This window comes from Odocoileus virginianus, chromosome 18, assembly GCF_023699985.2.
Source record: "Odocoileus virginianus isolate 20LAN1187 ecotype Illinois chromosome 18, Ovbor_1.2, whole genome shotgun sequence".
Taxonomy (NCBI): Eukaryota; Metazoa; Chordata; class Mammalia; order Artiodactyla; family Cervidae; genus Odocoileus; species Odocoileus virginianus.
In genome coordinates this window covers 47660033-47677716 of record NC_069691.1, presented here as the reverse complement: position 1 = coordinate 47677716, position 17684 = coordinate 47660033, and the positions used below count along the sequence as shown (strand labels likewise).

The 17684-nt window shown below is 47.2% G+C and overlaps 1 long non-coding RNA gene across 2 annotated transcripts in view; it reads right to left on the bottom strand.

The window, feature by feature from the left end:
* Positions 1–416: 416 nt before the first annotated feature.
* The window catches only part of LOC110127111 (uncharacterized), a 37297-nt gene continuing 20029 nt past the window's right edge, over positions 417–17684 (bottom strand). The window contains exons 5-6 of one of the 2 annotated variants that reach the window (XR_011492852.1): positions 760–2560; positions 417–658 (exon numbers count right to left, since the gene is read on the bottom strand). This is a non-coding gene — a long non-coding RNA (uncharacterized lncRNA). Of the gene's footprint in view, positions 659–759; positions 2561–17684 lie in introns of those variants that run through there. The other variant, XR_011492853.1, reaches the window with a different exon arrangement.

Below are 17684 nucleotides of genomic sequence, written 5' to 3'. Positions count from 1 at the left end.
AAACTCAATGGATGTGTTTTGTGACCGAGACTCTCTCCTTGACCAAACTTTATAGTCAGGATCCTCTGAGCCCTCCTCCCAACTGGGTCTCCACCTTGACCCCCATCCTGTCCTCAGTTGAGCAAGAATCCCCCCATTTTTGATAATTGAGCACCCTGATATCTTATCACCACGAGTGTCTGATCAAGTTCCTCATGCCCCACCCTTGCTATCTAAGTCCCTGTCTATATTTTGCAAGAATCCTATTATGTCAGTTTAGCAAGAATCCCCCTAACCTTGATGTCTCCTCTTGGTCATTTTCCATTGATGACCCCCACCCTGCTCCTTGGGTAGAAATCCCCTTGTCCCTGTTGTCGTAGGAATTGAGCATCATCTCTCTCTCCTGCTGCCACCGTCATGGCCCCCTTTTGCAAGTCTTTTTTTAAATATAATTTATTTATTTTTGACTTTCCTGGGTCTTCATTGCTACACGGGCTTTTGTCTAGCTGAAGGCAGCAGGGGCAGCTCTCTGGTTGTAATGTGCTGGGTGCCGGCCTCTCTTTTCGTGGAGCACAGTCTTAGCTGTTCTGCAGTATGCGGATCTTCTGAAACCAGGGATGGAACATATGTTTCCTGCATTAACAGGCGGATTCTTTACCACTGAGCCACCAGGGAAGCCCTGCAATAGTTTTGAATAAAGTGTTTCATACCATATTTTTCATTTTCGTTTTTTAAAATTGAAGTATAGTTGATTTACAATGTTGGGTTAGTTTTTCTTACCTCATTTTCAAAAATTAAAGTCAAGACAGCAGAAGCAGTGGAGGTGGCTCTAGCTGGCTTGTGTGTCGCCCTCAGACCTCCATGTGGGGAGGCCCCCCCGGCCAGCCTGGGGTGGTTTGCCACCTGATCCATCCGATCCGGACCCAAGCGGGGCGCTCCCAGCCTCTCCACACCCAGAACATCCTTCCCTTTCTCCAGGTAGTGGCGACTGTTCCCAGGGGGGCCGCTGGGTGGCGCCGTCGGCATTAATGGAGGGCGCCTTTCCAAAGGCTGGAAAGGAGGCTTGGGGCTGGGCGAGAATCCTGGAGCGACGCATGTTTTCATTATTTCGATTAATGTACCGGTTTTCATGGTGCATATTCATAAGTAAAAATTTATCAGAGTGTATACCTTAAAAACATGCAGTTTATAGTGTGCCAATTATAGCTCGATAAAAGAAGTTGTTTAACTTTTTAAAAAGAGCAAAGTATGGATACACATAATAACACGGGTAATTTTCAAAATCATTATGTTGAATGAAAGCAGCCAGACATAAAAGAGAATGCACTGTATGGCGCTTAAAAATGGAAACTAATTCTCAGTAACAGCACATCAGTGTTTAACTGGGGACAAGTGTGAAAGCAAAGATGAATTACAAGGGGGCATAAGGAAACGTTTGGGGGAATGGAGGTATTCACTGGAAGGACTGATGCTGAAGCTGAAGCTCCAGTACTCTGGCCACCTAATGGAAATAACCGACTCACTGGAAAAGACCCTGATGCTGGGAAAGATTGAGGGCAGGAGAAGGGGTCGACAGAGGATAAGATGGTTGGATGGCATCACTGACTCATTGGACATGAGTTTGAGCAAGCTCTGGGAAATAGTGAAGCCTGAAGTTCTGCAGTCCATGGGGTCACAAAGAGACACTACTGAGAGGTGAGGAAGCTGCCAAAGAAAAGCGAAGCTAGCAGAAGTTGGTTCATAAGGCTCAAGGAAAGAAGATAAATTTTTACCCATGAATATGCACCATGAAAATCGGTACATTAATCAAAATAATGAAAACATGTGTCGCTCCAGGACTCTCGTCCAGCCCCAAGCCGCCTTTCCAGCCGCTGGAAAGTGCAAAGTGAAGCAGCCCATGCTGATGTGGAAGCTGCAGCAAGTCACCCAGGAGATCCAGTTAAGATCATTCATGAAGATGGCTTCATATCAATAATAAGGAAGAACGTTGCTTTTCTGTTACAAGTTAATCACTGAAGGAATGCTGCCTATAAGCTTAAATGATACATAATGGACCATCTCTGAAACCCTGCCTCCCAGACAGTGAGTATTAAGCTAAATAACCTTGTTTGGCTCACAGAAGCACCCTGATCAGGCATACCCATGGATGCCTACAGGAAGGAAGAAATTAACCCATCCCCTCTGAAGGCTGGCTGGAACCAGGGCTTTACCCCTTCCCCTTTGAGTACAGAGGAAGTCTGAACTCTAGCTTTCGGAAGATGGCTCCTTAGGGCACAAGTCGCTCACCTTCTGAAACCAACCAGGAGTCTTGCTGCTCGTGGCCAGAGGCCCCCAGACTGGGGAATTGTCCAGCAAGCCCTGAGCAACTGCTGGGACCACGTGTCCTCAGAATCTTCCCTTCAGAATTCCCTGAAGCAGCACTGGCTGCAGCTTGGCAATTAGAGCAAGGAACTGACATCTGGGAGCCAGCCGACAGGCTCAATAAAGTCAGTCTAGTGTACAGCCAGAAACTTTATTTCCCCTCTGTTTGGGGCTTTTTCTCCAGAATAAGCCAGTTTGCTTTGTATTTGTGTGGGCTATCCTGTTGGAGAGAAGAATGAGTTATTGGCATTTTGCTTGATTTGTGAACCAGTTCATTGTTTCTTTGCATGATGGCATGCATGATTATATCTATGAACCCATGACGGAGATGAAGATATTTTATTCTAACAATATGTGGCCACAGTACCTGTTAGGATCTCTGCAAGGGGTTTAGGCAGGGTTATCTTGGGACCCAGTGCACTGTGTACTGGCATCCCTTCTGTGTTAATTACATCGTTTGCATCTACTATGTCATTGACCTGGCCAAGGACTCACATTGCATGGGGGCTGAGTGGATGGTTCTTGGGGTAGATAGAACCCCAAGACCAAACTTGAGGGTTTACTTAGGGCTTCCTGTTTGTTCTTTGGGTTTCTCATTTCATTTTTTTTAATTAAAGATTTCTTTCCTGTGGACCATTTTTAAAGTTATTGAATTTGTTACAACACTGCCTCTGTTTTATATTTTGGTTTTTCGGCTGCAAGGCATGTGGGATCTTACCTCCTTGAACAGGGATAGAACCCACATCCCCTGCATGGGAAGGCTAAGTTATAACCACTGGACCAGCAGGGAAGTCCCTCTTTCATTCTGTTTCAGTACCATTTCTCCGTTTACAGACTGATGTCAAATGGAAGAAAGGAAGAAAACAAACAAACAAACAAAAAACCTTGTCTGCTCCTGTCCTAAAGTGGAGCATTTCCTGGGAGAAGAGAACGCTTCCACTTGGTTCCTAAAATCACCAAAAGCCCATCACAGAATCCAGCCCAGTTGGTTGATGCCAAGGCAAAAAGGCATCCTTTTATTGGTTAGATATAATCAGTTGCTATTGATCATTTTATGGTGGTCTTTGAATGGCTCTATAGCTATTCTGTGAAGAAGGATGAAAAATGATGCAATCCTCTATATGAAAGCATTTGTGCCATTACATCAGGGTGGGGAGAAGTTTGACAGCTGTCACCTTATGCTACAAAGAAACCTGAGGGAAAATCTGTGACGTAGGCAGACAGAGGAACAAGGGTGAGAATACGTTGCTCCAACTTCTGGCCAAGCTAGCTGTCCCAGCTGCTCCAGCCATCATGCCGGAACACCCACTCCTCCACCCCTCCAGTTACCATCTGGCCTCAGTTCCCAGACACCGGGGCTCGGGAAGCTTTGGACCGGCTCGCCCTCCTTACATGAATCAGTTAGAAAGTCCTGTGTTAGTTCCCAGGATAGAAGGACCTGGTCTCGTATCACCATCTAAGACAGGCCCAGTCTGCGCCAGGAGCCACTACTGTGTGTGCATGCTAAGTCTCTGGAGTCGTGTCCGACTCTCTGACCCCATGGACTGTAGCCCGCCAGGCTTCTCTGTCCGCGGGATTCTCCAGGCAAGAACACTGGAGTGGGCTGCCATGCCCTCCTCTAGGCATCTTCCTGACCCAGGGATCCAACCTATGTCTCTCATGTCTCCTGCACTAGCAGGCAGATTCTTTTCCACTGTGCCACCCGGGAAGCCCATACAGAAGTAGAATTTCTTTTTTATTTTATCTAACTTTTTAGTTTTAAATTGGAGTATAGTTGATTAACAATGTGATAGTTTCAGATGCACAGCTGAGCGACACAGCCACACATACATATGCATCCACTCTCCCACAAATTCCCTCCTATCCCAGCTGCCACATAACATTGAGCAGAGTTCCCCATGCTCTACAGTAGGACCTTGCTGTTTATCCATTTTAAATACAGCAGTGTGTACACCTTGATCCCAAACTCCCTAACGATCCCTTCCTCATACGCCCCCTCTCTGCCAGCTATCATAATTTCCTTCTTTAAGTTGGTGAGGCTGTTTCTGTTTTGTATATAAGTTCGTTTGTATAATTTCTTTTTAGATTCACATATAAGGGATGCCATACAACATTAGCCTTTATCTGTCTGACTTGCTTCACTCAGGATGGCAATCTAGTTTATGTGAAGGGTCAGGCATGTACAAAGCACCAGTGCAGGGTGAGACCCAGGGAAGAGACTTTTAAAAAATGCCAGCATCTTCTCTAACCACATTTTCCCCCACCCTATTGTCCCACTTAGCAATGGACCATCCTCTCCACCAAATGCACTTGAAGGGTCTTCCCCTAGGGTTGCTGCAGAAGTCAGATGGGAGTGTATCTGGAGAGGCTTTGTCAGCTAAGGCATCACGTGGGTGCTGTCCTAGCGGGTCAGGGCCCATCTCGGGACAATGTGCAGTGTGGCTTCCTGTAGGGAGGGTCAAATCGGGGCGCCCTAGGACTCAACCCACTCACATGGACAGATGGCGAGCAGCTGAAAGCCTTGTCCCCACTGCTGACGTCACCCCTGCCTTACCTATTGCCAAAGCTAAGGATTTTAAAAAGCTCAAACTTCAAAGAAGAGAAAAGCATGTGATTCCACAGTCAGGAGATGCTGAGGTCATTTCATGGGCCAAAGATGCAGAGAGGAAGCAAAAATGCCACACACACAAAAAATCCTTCCTGACCACTTCTGAAGAAAACAGTGGCATTTCACTAGGCTAGGTTCTATTCCCTGCCTGGAGTGATCCAGGGGCTCTGCCCTCCACCCCCATCCTGCCCTCGGGTCCTGCTGAAATGGCCTGGGGGGCTCGGGGATGGTAAACAAGCAACCCTCTTAAATCACATTCCAGCAGCAGACAAGGAAATGCATGAACCAGAGAGGGAAAGAGGAAAGAAAATAACCATGATTTGGCCAAATCATACCACAAGTCTTATTTTTAAAAATTTAACTCTCTGAAAATTTTGCCTCAAAATCTGAATTTCCTCCCCCCACCCCCATTCCTGTATTCCAAAATACCTGGACAAAGCCCTGAATGAACGCATTTTAAAAGCAAGGCTACCATCAGCGATGGGCTTTCCCGGTGGCTCAGTCGATAATCTGCCTGCAGTGTGGGAGACCTGGGTTCGATCCCTGGGTTGGGAAGATCCCCTGGAGAAAGGCATGGCAACACACTCCAGGATTCTTGCCTGGAGAAGCCCATGGACAGAGGAGCCTGGTGGCCTACAGTCCATGGGATCGCAAAGAGTCGGACACAACTGAGCAGCTAAGCCCAATATCCATCAAAGAAACTGAATGAAGGACAGCTATAGAAACGAATATCGATGAATGTTAGCTGTGTGATATTGAATCAAAAAAGCATGTCACAAAACTAGTATGTACAACCACTCTAATAAACCTCATAATAAGTAGAACCAAATAATCACCATTTATTGATTTGTAATTCACAGTACTATTTTTTTTAAAGGCCAAATACTGATACATGTTCAATTCTTTAAAGATTTCCTTTGATGTGATCCCTGGTGGCTCAGAGGTTAAAGCGTCTGCCTGAAATGCGGGAGACCCAGGTCCGATCCCTGGGTTGGGAATATCCCCTGGAGAGGAAATGGCAACCCACTCCAGTATTCTTGCCTGGAGAATCCCATGGAGGGAGGAGACTGGTGGGCTACAATCCACGGGGTTGAAAAGAGTCGGACACAACTGAGCTACTTCACTTTTCACTTTTGATGTGGGCCATTTTTATAGTCTTTATTGAATTTGTTACCATATTGCTTCTATTTGATGTTTTGGGTTTTTGGCCACAAGGCATGTGGGATCTTGGCTCCCTGACCAGGGATGGAACGTGTATCCACTGCATTGGAAGGGGAAGTCTTAACCACTGGACCATCAGGGAAGTCCTAATATAAGTTTTCTGTTGAGTGTTTATTCCCTCTGGGAGGTAGGAGATAGAGAAAAAAGTATACGGGTGATGCACGCACATTCATGCCAACAGTGTTGTTACTGACATGGGTAGTGGTGTCACAAATTCATTTCACTAGTATGTTTCACAGTCTCTCTTAAAATCTGAATTCCTTTTATGCAGTCTCCTATAATATTTTTCATAGAAGTGAGTATAAACACATCAAAGAATTCTGAGAAATTAAAAGGGAGAAAATCCGCTGCAGTCCTGCCATTTATTTGTATTTCAGCTTTCCGTCTACAGTGGGTCTTTTTCTACTAAATCACAGTCACACTCTACATACGTCTGCTTTCTGTTCTTAATCTAGAAAACTGTTTATGACATTATCTAAAATCTTCAAAGTCATCCTTCTTCATGGCTGCATAGTGACATATTTATACTTCATGGGAATCCAAGAATCGCAATGACTTCTGTATAATATTTGCTTGTTGTTCAGTCGTGTCTGACTCTTTGCATCCCCACAGACTGCAGCACCCCAGGCTCCCGTCCTTCACGATCTCCTGGAGGTTGCTCAGATTCTTGTGGGTTGAGTCAGTGATGCTCTCTAACCATCTCATCCTCTGCTGTGCCCTTCTCCTTTTGCCTTCAGTCTCTCCCAGCATCGGGATCTTTTCCAGCGAGTCAGCTCTTCACATCAGGTGGTTAAAGTATTGGAGCTTCAGCATCAAGCCTTCCAATGAATATCTGAGGTTCTAGATGGACATGAATTTGGGGAGACAGTATTTGACACTCTGGCTGCTGTCTGCAAAATTCTGAACTCAAACACTGCTTTAAAAAAAAAAAAAACTTTTTTTTAATTCATTTATTTTTAGCTGTGCTGGGTCTTCACTGCTCTTCGGGCGTTTCCCTAGTTGTGATGAGCAGGCTTCTCATTGCTGTGACTTTTGTTGCACAGCACAGGCTCCAGGGCACTCGGGCTTCAGTAGCTGCAGTTCGTGGGCTCAATAGTTTGGATTCCCCAGCTCCAGAGCAGACTCAGCCACTGTGATGCACGGGTTTAGTTGCTCCTTGGCACATGGGATCTTCCCAGACCAGGGATCTAACCCGTGTCTCCCGCATTGGCAAGTGGATTCTCTACCACTGAACCACCTGGGAAGCGCCTCAAACACTGCTTTTTAAATGAAGCATCAGTGGGCTGCCGTAAGCCAGCCAACCCAGGTGTGCTGGCTGTGAGCTCTTAATCGTGTTATAGAAAGTTGGCACCAAAAGAGACCTTGGAGATCTGTCCAAACTTCTCAGCTCATTAGTGGGGAGTTTGAGAGTAGGTGAGGATGTGATTCATCCAAGGAGCCTCAAGTTTTCCAGGTACAGTTGAGGAGTCTGCCTCAGGCCAGTGCTGACTGGGCCAAGGATTAGCTCTGGTCTCCACCTCAAAGAGCTTTTTTCAGGACTGAACTAATTATTTACTGCTGAGTAACATTAGCACACAGCACTTTGAAACACCTCTATCATCAGTCAGCTTCTGTGAGCCAGGAATCTGGATACAACTTTGCTATCCTCTGCTCAGGGTCTCTCACAAGGCTGTACTCAGCCAAGGCAAAGGTCTTATCGGAAGGCTCAGTTCAGGGAGGGTCCACTTCCAAAGTCAATCACGGGATTGTCAGCAGGATTCAGTTCCTGTGGAGCTGCTAGACTGAGGGCCTAGTTCCTAGCTAGCTTTTGGCTGGAAGCCACCCTCAGTTTCTTTCCATGTGGGCCTCCCCACACACTGGGTGACTTGGACAACAGAAATTCATTTTAGACAATAGAAATTAATTTTCTCACAATTCTGGACCCTAGAAGTCTGAGATCAAGGTGTCAGAAACCTTGGTCTTTTTGAGACCTCTCTCCTTGGCTTACAGATGGTTACTAAATTAGGTTTCTGAACCCAGTTTTAATGGGGGCTGGGTATTCCCCCACGCCAACAGATAATCCTCAGACACCAGCAAGGTACCTTACAATTCAACTCTGTTCTGACACTGTCTACCCAGAGAGGGCACACACAGGGTAAGGGTAAGGGTAAGGGTAAGGGTAAGGGTTTGGTCCTACAAAACTGTCCCTCCTTGCCACTCCAGATGCTGTCGGTTTGCTAGGGCAGCTCTCAGAATTCAGAGAAACATTTTACTTACTAGATGACTGGTTTACTACAAAAGGATGTAACGCAAGTAACAGTCAGGTGGAGGAGACGCACAGGGCAAAGAAGGTGCCCTCTTTAAGCATACTGCTCTCCCTGAATTTCCACGTGATCACAAACCTGGAAGCTTTCCAAACGCCACCCTTTTGGGTTTGGGGGGTGTCTCATTATATAGGTATGACTGACCAAATCATTGGCTGATAGAACTTGATCCCACCTCCAGCCCAGAGGCCTGGGGTGGGACTGAAAACTTCCAAACCTCCAGTCCCTTGGTTGGTCTCCAAGGCAACCAGTCCCCATCCAAAAGTCACCACATTAACGTTTGTCACTCTCACTTAGGAAATTCCAAGGCTTTGGGGAGCTTTTAGCCAGGAACTGTGGACAGAGACCAACTATACATGAGGGGCTTCCCAGGTGGCACAGTGGTGAAGAATCTGCCTGCCAGCGCAGGAGATGCTAGAGACACAGGTTTGATTCCTGGGCTAGGAAGACCCCCTGGAGTAGGAAATGGTACCCCACTCCAGTATTCTTGCCTGGAAAATTCCATGGACAGAGGAGCCTGGCGGGCTACAGTCCACGGGGTGCAAAGAGTGAGACATGATATATATGAGATATATATTTTGGTCATCTGCATGAACAAATTTTTTTCTTATAAATCACGTTATCGCAGTCACCTTCTCACCACATCCTCATGTGCCTTCCACATGGTCTCTACAGTTCTTCTTTTATAAGGACACTGACCAGACTGGATGAAGGCCCACCCTAAAGCCCTCCACAATTAAAGCAGCACAAGGATCCTTTTAAAACCTATGAATAATCATGTCATCCTCCAGATGGCTTCCACCTTACTTAAAATAAAAATGCATGTCCTGAGACTTCCTAGGTGGTCCAGTGACTAAGACTCTGCACTCCCAATGCAGGGGGCCGGGGTTCAATCCCTGGTCAGGGAACTAGATCCCACATGCGGCAGCTAAGACTCAGCAGAGGAAAACTAATTAATTAATTTTTTTAAAAAAAGCTCAGTCACCTCTTTGAAGACCTTATCTCCAAATACAGTCACACTCTGAGATACTGGGGCTTCAACATATGAATCTAGAAAGGAACATGTGCATTCAAGCAAAGTTGCTTCAGTTGTGTCTGACTTTTTAGGACCCCATGGACAGTAGCCCGTGAGTCCCCTCCGTCCCTGGGATTCTCCAGGCAAGAATACTGGGGTGGGTTGCCATGCCCTCCTCCAGAGCATCTTCCTGACCCAGGGATCAAACCCACGTCTCCTGCACTGGCAGGCACAGTTTTTATTGTCCAAGCCACCTGGGAAGCCTGTACTTCAATAAAGTAGATTTTTAAAAGAAAAGAAACTATGGAGTCAAGGCAAGAAAGGTGGTACCATCTTAAGAGGAAAATCCTGCAGTTCCTGCCTGAAAGAGTGTCCCCATCACCTGAGGTATAGAACCTCTGACGACAGTTTTCTTTCTCTGTGAGGAAGGTGAAAATTACTCAGGCTTATGCCAAGGTTTATTCCAGAACTGAGTAGAAGTTATCCCTTTCTTTAAGGCTTACACGCTCTGTTTCTCCCTATTCCTCACCACCCTCTTCGTTTCTCTCCAACACAGAGGCCAAGTATTAATCACCACTGCTCATAATCCCTGAGCTGTTTTTTTCTTAAAATAGAGAAATGATTCTCTAATGGTTCTTCCCCAAAACGGGAAAAGAACCTCAGAGCCACCAACTCTAGGAAGTCTCTCATGGACTCCAATATGGCAAAGACAGGATATGAAATGCAGAAAGGGGCCCATGAGGCTATTGTGGACCTGTGTGCCATTCACCTCCTCATTTCTGCGAATGGTGCCCCCTGGGCTTGTGCTGTGAACAACCTGCACAACTGTTCAGTGCATTCTAAAGGCACAAGAAAGATCCAGATGCAGCAGGCAGACGACGGCCCCCAAATGGGACTGGGGAAGTGCACTAAGGCTGACAAAGGAGGTCTTTCAGCTGTTCGAGAAGAAAGAAGAGGAACAGGAGGGCTCGGGATCCCTTGTGATGGCAAAGCAGGAAACAAAGACTTTTAACTGCTTTCAGCTTTAGTCTACACCAAAGCACGTGACCCTCAGAGGGGTGGGAGCAAAGCAAACATCAGGAAGCCTCTGACATCCAAGATGAGCAATGTGCACCTTGCACTTGCCAGAGCAGTGGCTGGACTGGGGTCTCGGAGGGGAGACCTGCTATCCATGCCTGCTGTCACAGTGAGAGGCGCGAAGAGACAGAGGCCAAATGGTTTTGTGTTCCCTTCACTTCCTGACCTCCGGGCCCTCCCTGGGCCACAGGGTGAGGTGTGACGGGTGCCCGGGCCCTGTGGTCAAGCTCTGGGGCAGCCGCCAGAGAGTAGCCTGGACCTGCTCTGTCCTGCCCCGGGACAGGAAGGGGCCCCCTGAGATGCCCTGCATCGGTAATCATGGAGGGCAGGAGTCCTGGGTGTGAGCTGTCCAGCTGAAACAATCGACTGCCAGCATCTTTTGCAGACCCTGAGAGGCTTCCCCAAGAGTTCCCCCGCAGGAGGTGTGGCCTTCCCCTTCTCTGCCTGGCACATCTTCTGGGAAAGGGGAACACAGACCCTGGGTGGGGGGATTGGTCAGGACTCGACGAGGGTCACAGTTTAGCGCCATCTGTCCCCCAGAGAAGAGAAGCTGAGTGCACGGTGAGTGTTGAGGCCTCCTGGGGTCCTGGGGAGCAGCCAGGGACTCCCAGGGCAAGTCTATGGACTAATTCAGAGGAATGGCTGGGATGACCACCACGGCAGGGCCAGAAACAGGGTCTGAAAAAGGACAGAGGTGAGAAGGGCACCATCCCTCCCTTGGGGAGCTCCCAGGGCACTGATCATGAGTGACCACAAGGCATCAGCTCCAGCACTGGGGGCGGAGAGGGCAAGGTCTCTCCTGCCACAGGTCAATAAATGCTCAGGGAAGAGATGCATTTACTCTTAGCCTGGAGCTTAAGTGGAGATGAAGAGCTGGAGGGCTTGGGAAGCGGAGGGCACTGCAAAGACAAACCCCAAACTCCAAAGGCATGGCTGGCTGGCCGGGCTAGAGCCTTTGGGAGGCCTCGAAACTGAAGCCTCACTGGGTCTCCTGGTTACCCAGTCCTTCCTCTGCTCCCCCAGGGCAGAGGGAAGCCTCATTCCTGCCCTTGCCCAGAGGGATCTAGGGCCTCAGCTCCCCCGCCACCCCATGCTCCTCCTCCTACTGACTCTTTCTAAGTCTCATTCAGAGGTCTCTCTGGGTAAAGCCTTCCCAGGTTCTCCTAATCACAGTACGAGTTCTGTCCCTCTCCCCTTCTGTTCCAAAAGGCATGTGTGTGGGGGGTGGTGATGCTGGTGTGTGTTTGTGGTGTGCGTGGCATGTGAGTGTGGTATGTGTGGTGTGTGTGTGGTGTGTGTGTGGCATGTGATGTATGTACAGTGTATGTGTGTGTGTGGTATGTGTGTGTGGTGAGGATGTGTGTGGTTTGTGATATGTGTGTGTGTGTGTGTGTGGCGTGTGATGTATGTACAGTGTGTGTGTGTGTGGTGTGGATGTGTGTGTGTGTGGTTTGTGATGTGTGTGTGTGTGTGTGTGGCGTGTGATGTATGTACAGTGTGTGTGTGTGTGGTGTGGATGTGTGTGTGGTATGTGTGTGTGTGTGGTTTGTGATGTGTGTGTGTGTGTGGCGTGTGATGTATGTACAGTGTGTGTGTGTGTGTGGTATGTGTGTGTGGTGAGGATGTGTGTGTGGTATGTGTGTGTGTGGCGTGTGATGTATGTACAGTGTGTGTGTGTGTGTGGTATGTGTGTGTGGTGAGGATGTGTGTGTGGTATGTGTGTGTGTGGCGTGTGATGTATGTACAGTGTGTGTGTGTGTGGTATGTGTGTGTGTGTGTGCGTGTGATGTATGTACAGTGTGTATGTGTGTGTGGTATGTGTGTGTGTGGTTTGTGATGTGTGTGTGTGTGTGTGGCGTGTGATGTATGTACAGTGTGTGTGTGTGTGTGTGTGTGTGTGTGGCGTGTGATGTATGTACAGTGTGTGTGTGTGTGTGGTATGTGTGTGTGGTGAGGATGTGTGTGTGGTATGTGTGTGTGTGGTATGTGTGTGTGGTGAGGATGTGTGTGTGGTATGTGTGTGTGTGGCGTGTGATGTATGTACAGTGTGTGTGTGTGTGGTGAGGATGTGTGTGTGGTTTGTGATGTGTGTATGTGTGGCGTGTGATGTATGTACAGTGTATGTGTGTGTGTGGTATGTGTGTGTGGTGAGGATGTGTGCGTGGTATGTGTGGTGTGTGTCTGCTGTGTGTGTGGTTTGTGATGTGTGTATGTGGGGGGGTGTGTGTGGTATGTGGTTGTGTGTGGCGTGTATATGGGGGTGTGGCTGTGTGTGGAGTGTGTGTGTTGTGTATGACATGTGTGTTTGTGCTGTGTGTGTACACATATGTATTTGTGTGTGTTGCAATGCAGCTCATCCAGCTCCTCAGTAAAATACCAGCCCTGGTTGGCTAGGCCCTGGGGCTCCTCTGCTTTCTGCTGATTTCATTCTCCCAGCACCTGGCTCTAAGAGAATTCGGCTTTGGTCACTGCTCCTGACTGATTTGCTGAACTGCAGCCAGATGAGCTGAGTTCATGCCCCAGCTTCAGTGCTGACCAGCTGTGGGTCCCTGACAGATTACCTCACTACCCTACTTCAGTTTCCCCAGCTGTTAAAAGATCTTACAGGGTGGATGTAAAGACTGAATGATATTGTGCAATGAAAATGCATGGAACAAATATTATAGCTTTTTATTTTTTTTATTTTTGGCAAAGCCAAAAGGAATGAGGGACTTTATTTCCCATCTAGGGATTAAATCTGGGCCCTCAGCAGTGAAAGACTGAAGTCCTAAGCACTGGACCACCAGGGAATTCCTTTTTATTAATATTTGTATTTACTTGTTAAATATGTATAACATACATTTTTAAATCTGTCTTTGAGAATTCCAAAGTCCATTTCACTGGGATGCAGTGATAGGAATCTGCTTCAGTGACTGCAGTTGAGCAAAGGGCATTGGCCTGGGGCCCACAGCGACCTGGGGCTGTTCTGGAAAGATAAAGGCATTCCTGTCATCCTCTTTGCAGCTCAAACCACAGATCAGGCTTTTAGAACCCCATAAAATATTTAAGGCACACTTTGGTACACCAGACTTTCCATAGCTGGCCAACATTACTATAAATAAATGAATATTATCATAGATAACAACAAAAGGGGTGAGAGGCATGATTCCATTCTGTTGTCCTACCCCTGACCCCAAACTTAATGCAGCGCAGGGAGAAATCAAGTGGCTTCATGTACAGTCTGAACATTAGAAACCTGAGAAAAAAGACTCTTGCCTTTAGAAAAACCAGCCATGACCCACTGCTTCTGGAGGAAATGGCACTTGGGTCTCGGTGGGGAGGAATGTTCCCCACTGCCACCCCAGGCACTGCTCTGCTCTCCGTGGGGTCCTCTCCAGAGGCCATGCTTTCAGGAAGAGAGTGGCAGACAGGAAGAAGCCCAGCCAGGCAGGGGGAGGTCAGGTCTGGGAGCTGAACCCCAAGAGCATGAGCTGGTGGAATGCAGGCCTTCGGCCCAAATCGAGGGATGTGACAGCCTCATGTGGGCAGAAAGTGATATTTGAACCGTAGGCTGGGACAGGGAGCGCAGAGAGCTCACTCTGCATTCGGACGTCAGGGTGCCTGGTGCAGTGGCCAGTGGCCAGGAGCCCTCTCTCTAGGACTGCGGCCAGAGACCACGAGCCGGGGTTCCCATTACAGACACAAAGTGCTACTGTCTTGTCACCTTCGGCGGTGGGTGTTCGGGACACTGGAGAGGTTGGCCTCCTGGAGAGCAAAGAGCCTGGCAAGGCCTTCTCTGTGTCAACTAAAAAGCATGCACAACTTGACAGCTGTCAGTTAAGTTTTATGTGGGGCAGAACGAGGACTGCAGCCCAGGAAGACCTCACCAGTCAGCTCTGAGAGACGGCTCCTAGAATGGAGGAGGGCAGTCAGCTGTGTACAAGCGCACAACAGAGGGAGCAGGCAGTCTGAACGTCAAAGATCAGGTATCAATATTCGTGGTATGCGAAGATGCGAGACTCTGGACTCACTGAATTCATTCCTTTCATATGCACCTCAGTGATCTGCAGCCAATCCAGTTTCCTGGTTGACCTTAAGCAGTGGCAGAAGGCTGCTTCTTGCATTCCCCCAGTTCCTCTACAATCACCTTGGGCCGTGGCGGCATCTGCTAGATGGCAATCTGGGGAGGCCTCATTCACATTTGGAGGCCAGAAACCACTGATGGCTGTGACATTTCTTGTTTATTGATATGGCAGAAGACATTTTCATTTCACATCGGTATCCTCAACACCCAGAACAGCGCCCAGCCTTATAAGGCCCTCCATCATGTTTAGCTGCCTTTCAATTTTAAGATTACTTAGACTCTTTCAGCACTATAAAAAGAAATAATAATGCAAGACTTCCCTGGAGGTCCAGTGGTTAAGACTCTGAGCTTCCAAAGCAGGAGATGAGGGTTTGATCCCTGGTCAGGGAGCTAAGATGCCACATGCCAACATGAGCATGTGTGCGTGGTCTGACTCTTTGTGATCCTCGGGACCACAGCCCACCACGCTCTTCTGTCCGTGGGATTCTCTAGGCAAGACTACCGGAGTGGGTTGCTGGACTGGGTTGCTTCCTAACCCAGGGATTGAACCAGCATCTCTTACATCTCCTGCACTGGCAGGTGGGTCCTTTTACCACTAGCACCATCTGGGAAGCCCCCACATGCCAATAGGTGTGATCAAAAAACATGTTTTTTTAAATAATAATAATAAGATTCCTGAGAAAAAACTTCTCACCACAAAAGCTCCCCTAATATTGATATATAAATATCCACTCAACACCCTTTCTTCATTTATGCAGCAAACAACCCATCACAAAAGGCACAATAGGTGAGCTGTAATTATAGCATGTTTTTGACTTGCATCAGCAATGCATCTTCCACAGATTCAGAGCCAGCAGACTATGTCTCAGTAAGACTAGCCCAAGGGAAGTCCCTGAGGATAGACTGTTGGTAAAGCAATGCTGAGCAGGCTTTTCACTGTTTCCAGTCCATCCTAAAGGAGATCAATCCTGAATATTCACTGGAAGGACTGATGCTGAAGCTGAAGCTCCAATACTTCGGCCACCTGGTGCAAAGAGCTGACTCACAGGAAAAGACCCTAATGGTGGGAAAGATTGAAGGCAAAAGGAGAGGAAGTGGCAGAGGATGAAATGGTTAGATGGCATCACCTACTCAGTTCAGTTTAGTTCAGTTCAGTCGCTCAGCTGTGTCCAACTCTTTGCAACCCCACGGAGAGCAGCACACCAGGCCTTCCTGTCCATCACCAACTCCCAGAGTTTACTCAAACTCATGTCCACTGAGTCGGTGATGCCATCCAACCATCTCATCCTCTATTGTCCCCTTCTCCTTCCGCCTTCAATCTTTCCCAGCATCAGGGTCTTTTCCAATGAGTCGGTTCTTCACATCAAGTGGCCAAAGTATTTGAGTTTCAGCTTCAGCATCAGTCCTTCCAATGAATATTCAGGACTGATCTCCTTTAGGATGAACTGGTTGGATCTCCTTGCTGTCCAAGGGACTCTCAAGAGTCTTCTCCAACACCACAGTTCAAAAGCATTAATTCTTCAGCGCTCAGCTTTCTTTATAGTTCAACTCTCACATCCATACATGACTACTGGAAAAACCATAGCTTTGACTAGATGGACCTTTGTTGGCAAAGTAATGTCTCTGCTTTTTAATATGCTGTCTAGGTTGGTCATAGCTTTTCTTCCGAGAAGAAAGCATTTTTAATTTCATGGCTGCAGTCACCATCTGCAGTGATTCTGGAGCCCAAGAAAATAAAGTCTCTCACTGTTTCCATTCAGGTATGACCTAAGCCAAATCCCTCACAATTATGCAGTGGAAGTGACAAGTAGATTCAAGGGATTAGATCTGATCGACAGAATGCCTGAAGAACTATGGATGGAGGTTCGTGACATTGTACAGCAGGCAGTGATCAAGACCATCCCCAAGAAAAAGAAATGCAAAAAGGCTGAATGGTTGTCTGAGGAGGCCTTACAAATAGCTGTGAAAAGAAGAAAAGCTAAAGGCAAAGGAGAAAAGGAAAGATATACCCATTTGAATGCAGAGTTCCAAAGAATACCAAGAAGAGATAAGAAAGCCTTCCTCAGTGATCAATGCAAAGAAATAGAGGAAAACAATAGAATGAGAAAGACTAGAGATCTCTTCAAGAAAATTGGAGACACCAAGGGAACATTTCATGCAAAGATGGGCTCAATAAAGGACAGAAATGGTATGGACCTAATAGAAGCAGAAGATATTAAGAAGAGGTGCAAGAATATACAGAAGAGCTATACAAAAAAGATCTTCATGACCCAGATAACCATGATGGTGTGATCACTCACCTAGAGTCAGACATCCTGGAATGCGAAGTCAAGTGGGCCTTAGGAAGCAGCACTATGAACAAAGTTAGTGGAGGTGACGGAATTCCAGTTGAGCTATTTCAAATCCTCAAAGATAATGCTGTGAAAGTGCTGCACTCAATTTTCTCCCAAATTTGGAAAACTCCGCAGTGGCCACAGGACTGGAAAATGTGAGTTTTCATCCCAATCCCAAAGAAAGGCAATGTCAAAAAATGCTCAAACTACCTCACAATTGCACTCCTCTCACACACTAGCAAAAGTAATGCTCAAAATTCTCCAAGCCAGGCTTCAACAGTATGTGAACTGTGAACTTCCAGATTTTCAAGCTGGCTTTAGAAAAGGCAGAGGAACCAAAGATCAAATTGCCAACATTTACTGGATCATCAAAAGAGCAAGAGAGTTCCAGAAAAACATCTACTTCTGCTTTATTGATTATGCCAAAGCCTTTGACTCCGTGGATTACAACAAACTGTGGAAAATTCTTCAAGAGATGGGAATACTCAGACCACCTGACCTGTGAAACCTGTATGCAGGTCAGGAAGCAACAGTTAGAACTGGACATGGAACAACAGACTGGTTCCAAATAGGAAAAGGAGTACATCAAGGCTGTCTATTGTCACCCTGCTTATTTAACTTATATGCAGAGTACATCATGTGAAATGCTGGGCTGGATGAAGCACAAACTGGAATCAAGATTGCCAAGAGAAATATCAATAACCTCAGATATGCAAATGACACC